The sequence below is a fragment of the Chelon labrosus genome (genome assembly GCF_963514085.1).
Source record: "Chelon labrosus genome assembly, chromosome: 2".
Taxonomy (NCBI): Eukaryota; Metazoa; Chordata; class Actinopteri; order Mugiliformes; family Mugilidae; genus Chelon; species Chelon labrosus.
This window is the reverse complement of record NC_140338.1, coordinates 25306941-25315764: the sequence shown is the minus strand read 5'-3', so window position 1 is coordinate 25315764 and position 8824 is coordinate 25306941.

Genomic DNA, 8824 nt, shown 5'->3' with positions numbered 1-8824 from the left:
TCACCTATAGGCGCTATATAAAAACAAGGCCATGTACCATGATTCAGGCCAGCTCTGTATGACAATTTGAAGCTTATCAAAGGTGATAAGCTTCTCAGCTAATAGTAGCTCCTCTCAATTCCTGTTTTAAATGATGAATTCAGACCACTTCCACCTGGTGTGGAGAGTTATTTCCTTTAATGTAGGAGTATGTGCCAGCTGATTTTTTGTCTGCAGTCTCCAAGTTGTACCAAACTAAGTGAGGAGACATCACAGTCAGCCCTTGTTGTCAGTAATTCTATGATGTTAGATCGATGTGTCTGTACCTTAAAGCCGCATTTATTGTTCTGTGTTGGATCTGCTCCATGGGTACGCTGAAGGTACTACCCTATATCAAACCCTACACCATATTTTGATGTGCACCTCCCCCAGTATATTAGAAAAGCCCGGAAAATTCACCCTGTTTCTGCCTCCTGCACACCATCTACTCAGACACCTCTTTTTTTTCCAGGTACAGGTAATTTCAGATCTGTTGTTCAACATGAACTGGGTTCAGCTCTAACATGAGCTGCACAATACCAATCACCATTGTTTTGAAGCACACAGAGAAACTGGCATGTTAGCAGGGTTCGGTTTACAACACATCAGCACACAAGTGTAGCTCTTAGCAAGGAAGCAATCAAGCTCGCAGTGGGTTCCAACAGGTCGCAAAAACTCCTTTATATGTCCACTGTGGCACATGCATTAGCCTAGCTGTTTATACTGGACGCGCATCTCTCCATGTCAACAAGCAATTTTGCTCCTCTGCCAAATCCAAATGGTTAGCGTGCATGGGATTCATATTTTATCATTTATCTTTATTATTTGACTTGTTTATTCTAATTACATGCAGAAAACATAACTACACACATTTCTAAGGTGTGTGTGTGTGTGTGTGTGTGTGTGTACTCATACATCTGGAGCTCCTTAAAGAGTACGTGGGTGGAGGGAGCTATGTGGTAAAATGAGGTCATCACTGCTGTTGATTTATGTGACACACACTATTATTTACACTCCTGTGACTTCACCAATGTCTCTGCTGACAGAATGAATAATACACGTCCCCACCGAAGGACGACGTTCTCCACTTTGTCCTCTCCCTCATATGCTATTTTGTAAAGTTTACTTCATCATTACTGGCCCGTGTCAGCTCGGAGCGTGGAGTGTTTTTTTTTTTTTTTTTTTTTTGTTTTGCTTGAGTATGCCCCACTTCTGTGTCCACGTTGGGCTTCTGTGCTGATTACCTGCCATCTTCCATCCAGTTCAGCAAGTTCAGCCTACGACGGTAATTTATGATATTGCGCAACAGGAAGTGGGAAGGGGGTTGTGTACGTGTGTGTGAGTCTGTGCTTTGCAGGCAATGCCACACCCTGGTTTGAAAAAGAGTGATTGACATGCGGTTATCTTCTCACTTGTGTGACCGTTGTCCTGACGAAGGTGTCAAACTGACTCATTTCTTCACTTCACAAATTGATCCACATAGTAAAACTACATATTTTGTAGTATCTTTCAGAGAGGTGCAGTGATTCATATGTAGTGTTGGGAAACTAAACACAAGAGAGTAATAGTTGTGGATGGGCTCCAGATCAGGTTCTGGATGTGCTTTTGACAGCCAGACTCAGACATTTTGTCCCAACAGAAGCTCCGAGCCAGGCCACGGGACGACAACTTCCAAAGGGAGGTCACCATGGTCAGAGCTGAACGGGCAAGAACGGAGGGGAAGAACGAAGGGGAGATGCGGGAAGGGGGCATGCGGATGGTTTGGGGTGATGGGTTGGGAAACAGAGGACAGCCGTTACTGTCAGGATCTATCAGGGAGCCCAGGGGTGACATGGGGGCAGACAAAAGGGGAAGAAGGAAGGAGGAGGAGGAGGATTAGGAGGAGAAGGAGGAGGAGAGGTCAGGGCAGGGAGCCGGCCCCTGACTAGTCACCCCTCAGCCATCTAGTACACTTGTTCGCTGTCCCACACCCCACACCACATCCCCCCCCTCACCATGTGTTCACAGTGCAGATGTGCAACCCTGCAGCTGCTGGATTGGATGGTTCCTCCTTACACAGGCCTGGCTGCTTTCTTTCTTTATGTGATCTTTTTTACTGGAAACGCACGCTTTACTGATGTCTCTAAAAAAAAATGTACCATCAGAACAGATTAAAACTAATCTGAATAAAGGAGGGTAGAAATAAACATGCAGATGCTTCCTCACACGGCATGAGGAAGCACACTGATCGATGAGTATAGACTTCTTTAAAGGAATGATTCAAAATCTTTTAACAACAGCCTCGCTGAATGACGCCAAGAATTAGATGAGAAGATTAACGTCACATTCGGCTTCTGCTAAACATATTGTAGCTGGAGGCAGCAGCTTGTTAACTTATATTAGCATGACAGCTGGAAGCGGTATTAGACAACTCACCTGGCTCGTTTAAAGGAAACATTTCTGCGGTACGATGACTTTTCATTGCTTTGGTAACTAAAGCTTGGCTTGAAATTTGTGAATTTTTGATTGTACACTTTGGTCTTTGGACAGATCCAGATGAGCATTGTCCACAGCTTCCTATTTGCTGTGCAGATACAAGGGTGCTTTCAGTCTTTCCATCTAATGTTGTGCAAGAAGGTGAATGAACGTATTTCCAGGCAAACGTGGAAAAACCGCGCCGTAAAGACTGTTTCCGGTCTTCACGTTAAGCTAAGCTTCTGTGTTAGTATAAGGATAGTATCAGTGAGCATATCACTCATTAGCAAGAAAATGAATGATAGTGTTTCCGATTCCTTTAACCTGTTACTGATATGTGGTTTGAACAGCCGTGGTTTCACTTCTTTTCTGTGTGATTCCAAACTCAGTGAAGAACATGATGCTTTGTTTTCGTCAATTTTGCATTTAGATACAGTCACGTGTCCTGCGGGGACTATCTAGGAAACTTTCTTTCCTTGTGCTCAAGTTAAGTCCAGCATCCAAAATAATAAATAAATCTCTTGTTTTGCATTAGCTTTTAATAAGAACAAACTGATGGTTGTTAGCCAGTTGGTTTATTCACCAGACACCATTAAATCAGTCTGTTTCTAACCAAATGGGTCAAAAAGCTGCAAGAACTTTGACTTTCTGTGCAATTCTGCCTCACGTAAGACTTTAAGCATTGTTTATTCTTTATTTCTAGACAATATAGCTAAGACCATGCTCTCCAGTCTCCGAATTCGAAAATCCACTGAACAGTTTATTTCTCTTAGGAATATGTTTTAGACTGACAAAACAAATTCACCTAATTTGATTTGCTGAACAAAGAAATGCGTGTCTTGGGCCTGTATTGTAATTTAATTGAAACCAAAAACAAAACTTTAAGAACATGAAGTATTTTAAATGTTTCCAGCAGTTTGGAATTTTAGGTTCCAAACTGAATGGTTAGAATGGTTATTTATTCTCAGAAGCAGTCCTAGAGTCTCCTGAGAAAATTATCTTTCCGTCCGTCCACGTCTCTCACAAATGGCTAGAAGTCCCAGTCTTAAAGTCTGCTCCACCTCACCTTCAATAATAACATCCTCAGGTTGATAATAACCTGCAGCCTGACTGTGGGGACGTTGTCTGCCCAGTTTTCAGATCCTAGAGCGAAAAACATGTTTTGCACCTTTGGCTGCTGCTAAAGGGCCAAAGAAGCCCAGACATAAACAGCGGTGTGGCTGAGCAGAGGAAGCTTTGAGGCTGCTTCGTCTTGCTGCAGATGGCTGCGAGACAGTGACAGTGACCAACGTGTCTGCAGCGCTGTAACACACAGGTGTAAATGTTTGAAGAACTCCCAGACCTTAGAGTGGGTCTCTAACATTTTAACACACCAGAACTTAAGTGGTGAATCTACAACCAGCACACTGAGTGTACAGGTTTCAAGCCCTTCTGTATCCAAGACTCTTCACCTCCACCCACAGCCCGCCCTTGCCAAAAGAAATGATTCGCATTAGACCGTGTGCCCTATTTAATTAGATTTTTAAAATGATGCTTTGGAACTACATCTGAGAAGATTGTTGTTTTTAAATATAACTTGGTGCAGAATTATATAACTGTCATTTGATGCCAGCAGAGTGAAGATCAAACCCAATGAACAGAACAGACCTCATAGGTGCATGCTGTGCACATGCTGAAGGATTAAAAACATTTGATGGTATGGTTACATTTAATCCGGACAGTGATATATTCAACCTCTGTGTCCTCTAAGGACTCCTGGAGCCCACTCTGCTGAAATATCTGTCACTGTCAAGAGAGACCCGAGTAAAAAGTGCGCTGCTGCTTTCAACTGGAGCTTGTGGTCACGACTTGGGAAGGTGTGCGCAAAAAATCTTTTGCCTTCAAGTTGTAACAATGACCATAAGTCGTGACAACACCAATGCCAGACAGCTGTTGGAAGCCACTGGGGCAAACAGTTTGGCAAGCTAAGGACTTAATATAGGAAATGCAAATGTATAGTGAAAGGATGAGGCCATTGGGAATATTGGCATGTTCCACACACTCATGCTGCGTTCAACTGTGTTGACGAGAAAAGTCCATATAAAAGCCCTCACTGGTTATATTATTATTATTATTACTGGTTATGTTATATTAACCTCTTATGGGGAAATTTTCGGTAAGGTCTGAGTTCACAAGTTCAGATGTGTTTGCTTAGTTTATGTATTGTCATTTAGTTTAATTTACTTATAGAAGTTTGCAATTCTATCATTTAACTGAGGAAAGTGTGAGCGATTCAAGCACGACTTCCCATGTCATAACCACAAACCCACAAGCTCCATTTGAAGCTGTCACTGTTATGAAATTACAAAGAAAGCTCCATATGACTAAATAACATGTAAACTTACCATGCACCTTCTTTGCTTCAGGAAATGTGAAAAAAACACATCACAACCCTTGCACTCTGACCTTGTACATGGTCGTGGATGTCACAAGAAGGGATCGTTCATGTGAACTTGTCTTGTGATCACGGCAAACACAACCCCATTTGAAAGCACTGTACGTGTGCAAAAAGAAGTCAGCAGCTGAGCTTAGCATAAAGACTGGAAACAGGACCAGACAACTTGTCCAGCCATGCAAGTAACAGAATCCACCGACCAGCACTGCAACTCAAAAGCTCACTAATTAATACATCATATATCATTTTGTCTCAGCAATACAGGAAGATTTCACAGACAGTCAGCCTGTTCCTAAAGTTGAAAGAAAGGCAAACCTGCTATCTGCTGAGTGAATTAAACACACGGTCAAGGTCATTGTAGACACACACACACACACACTCTTGACAGACCTTCAAAACAAAACAAAACCGTTGTACCATCAGGCAGACCATTAACACACTGTCATTAACAATCTGGATCAGACAGTCCTGATAAAGTTGCTGTGTTAATGTGTGGGACATTGAGCGAACCAGACTGTAACACACACACACAGACAGAAGGGAAAACGAGACAGACAGGTCCTTATGCACAGAGCGTACTTCTTCTTACAGCAGGGCGTGTAAGACAGGGAGTGCCCGAAACGCACACGCACGCACACACACACCAGACAAAAACCAATGTGAAAGTACAGGGTTAGAAATGGTATAACAAACAGTGACTGGAGTCACATGTGTGTTTACTTAGTGGAAAGAACCCGTTAGATCTTGTAATGTGCGAACGAAGACAACTAGATGAAGTTGTAAGCAGTGTAAGTGTGTGTGTGGTCTCGGTTTTATTAAATTGTGTGGGCTAATTTTTTCATGTAATACGTCGAGGGCCCTTTTTGCCGTTGTGGGGCCCCGTAACCTTTTGAGGGTTTTAAACTGTTAAGACTAGACTAAAACTAGAGTAAAGATTACAATTAGGCGATGGTTAGGGCAAGGGGTTAGGGAATTCATTATGTGAATGGAAGGTCCTCACAAAGATAGAAACAAGAGTTTGTGTGCTTCATGGGTTTTACTTTACTGTATATGAGTCATTTTTTATGAAATGTCACAGATGTCTGTTTTTCTTTGTGTGTATTTAAGATGCGTATTGTTCTCTTGTTATTCACATGTTGTTTTTAATGTTCTTTCTAATCTTTCCTTTCAATATTTGCTGTTCTGTCTTTTGAGTCTCTCTTTTCACTTCTCTTCACTTTCCAGGAACCAACCTCTTCACTCCTTGTTCATTGTCTGTTTCCAGAATGATGATACCAGACTCTGTTGAAGCGTGTTCTCGGTCTGTATTTGAACGCAGCGTCCTTTCTCTGTCTCTGTCCGTCTCCCCTGAATCGACACTGACACATATATCCAAAGAAACTATGATAATGCAAAGTTAACAAAGTGAATTGTTCTCTCTGGGACTTTGCTGACTTTGCTGCAAGGCTCAGACAGAACAAGACACACGAACAGTCTGATGATAAGACAGGTTTCAGAGGCGTCTGGAAGAGAAAACAAAGACAACAGCTGCATTATTACCCAACTGTCTGTTGCAATCTACCACAGTTTAAAGTCCAACTTCCTGGTCCAGCTTTGAACTACTGTATATTTGCACACACACAGTTTTCCTGTGCAGGGAAAGGTTATTACTGACATTCTGGGCGTTGTCACTTTCAGTTTTTACTCAAAAAGAATTTGGTTTAGATTATCTGGCCAAATTAATTCACCTTCCCGTATGTCATGAAGGGCTCGGCTGTTTTTCCAGATCTCCGAGTTTTATTCAGAACTAAACAGATAAGTGTTATAAACAAGAATTTCCTCCAACTTCAGTGATTGGATGCTTGTGGGTATTGGCTAATCATTCTAAAAATCTACTGAGCCGCATCTGTGTGATGCTCTGATGTGAGGAAACTGAGACAGAAGCAGAAATTGCCATCTGTGATGCAGTGGCTGAGAAACTGCAGCTGTAGGAGGAAACTTTCACAACAGACGCTCAAGAAACAGGAATCGGCCGTGCTTTGTGTGTCAGTCGCAGCCTTGCAATCCGCTTCTCTTGTAACAGCATAGACACTCGCAGGTTTCAGATTCCAAGAAACTTATCTGCGAAAGTTTCCCTTCTTCCCACATTTTGTTTCTTTCACTTGTTTTCCACTTCAGGAACGTTCTTCTTTTTCACAAACTGAAAGAACTTGCTGGCGAGTGCAGTTTGATGGTGTGGTGTGCGAACCCGCCTTGCTATGTGGTTAATATGGTCTGATTGTTTTGAGAGGAGTTGCAGAGCATATCTTAGTCTCAAACAAGATAGTTTCAGTAAGCCTGCCTGCTGACCTCAGTTCTCCTGGTTCCAGAGAAACGCGCAGTTCTATGAAATCCTCCCCCACACTTGTGTTTTCACACTTAATGACAAAAACATAAACCACATTTCCCCTGAAGCCAGTGCAAAGACTGGAATGGGTTGACCTTTGTAAAAAAAAAAAACTTACTCTAGGAGAGAGAACATAAAGGCCCACAGAAAAAAAAAAAAAGACCATTGTGTGGCCGGACAGTTTCTCTGCTGCTTTATCTTGACTGATATACAGATACTGAAGCTTTTGATGTTGGTCAAGTGATAATTAGGGGAACGACAGTATTTCTGGTTTGCTGGAACTGGTAACGGCTCAGTTAAACAGATAAACAAACACGCGTAATAACTTGGATGTTTGTTGATGTATGAGGGCAGCGTGCAGCTGATAGACGCATTGTTGCTTTTTCAGCTCATGATTTCTGTGCTCATATATTCCAACACGTGCCATACCTTCTAATCCCCAGCCCGGTGACTGACTGACCACCAGTGAATGTGCCAGAGTCAGCAGGATGGCATCTTTGACCGTGGCGAGGAGCCAGAGCGCTTAAGCCTGCAGCACCTCTCCATATTGTCCTGTCTGTCACACAACAAAACCCAGGGCCTCCGCTGCAAAATGCAGCCGAGAGCATCTCTGAGCAGCAGACAGACGGGGGCAGGTCACGGGGCTGTTGCTGTACAAGTTAATCAGTCACGCAAGTGTTCTTCCGTGATATTCTGCTTGGACTTGCCTGCGTTTCGCTCTATCTCAAATAATGAGCAGCAACAAAGAAGACAGGCTGTTTGATGCCATGAAGGCAGCTTCGTCAGACGTGAGTTAGTCGCAGCCTCTCCGATGTATATCTTGGCCTGACATCGCATTTGGGTGAATTCATTGCAAAATGTCCCTCAGCTACAGGAGCCGCAGAGTGAAAAATCTGGATCCAGACTGGAGCAAGAAGAGAAACTGATTCTGAAGGCCTGGCAGAGCATGGTGAGAGTGTCAACAAAGAGAAGTCTTCTAACTTTCACTCAAGCTTTATTAACTACTGATATCAGAGGCGTGAGAAAGTTTAAAAGCTCTGTGGGAGCGAAACACCCACAGACTGTTGTGTGGCACGTATCTGTGAATCAAACACAAGCCCACGAGCAGAGAGTAAATGAAACAGTATCTGTTTTTGTCATATTTTTGACTGGGAGTGGGACAGGCCAAAAGAGTTGGCGTAATTCTGACATGTGAGAATACTGTACATGTACCGAACAGTACTCACAGATACATACAATTATACACAATTATTCTGAACAAGACTGTGGTCAGACTAGCGTGTTCAAACCACCAAGGCACCTGCAAGGGCCCTGGTGTTGTTTTGGCTCGATCTAAATGCTGCTACATGCTGGTGAAAATTGTAGCAGCAGTTGTGCTTTTACTGTTTGCGTTAGCAGGTGTGGTAGGAATTACCTAACAGTCAGTTTTGATTAACTCGCCTATAAGCTGACGTATCACAGTGTTTGCAGTAGCAGCTGAAAGTTGTTGTTGCCTCTTGCAGCAGCACAGCCTGTGCGAGACCTCCGCTGCTCCAGGCCTGCCTCAGTCTTTC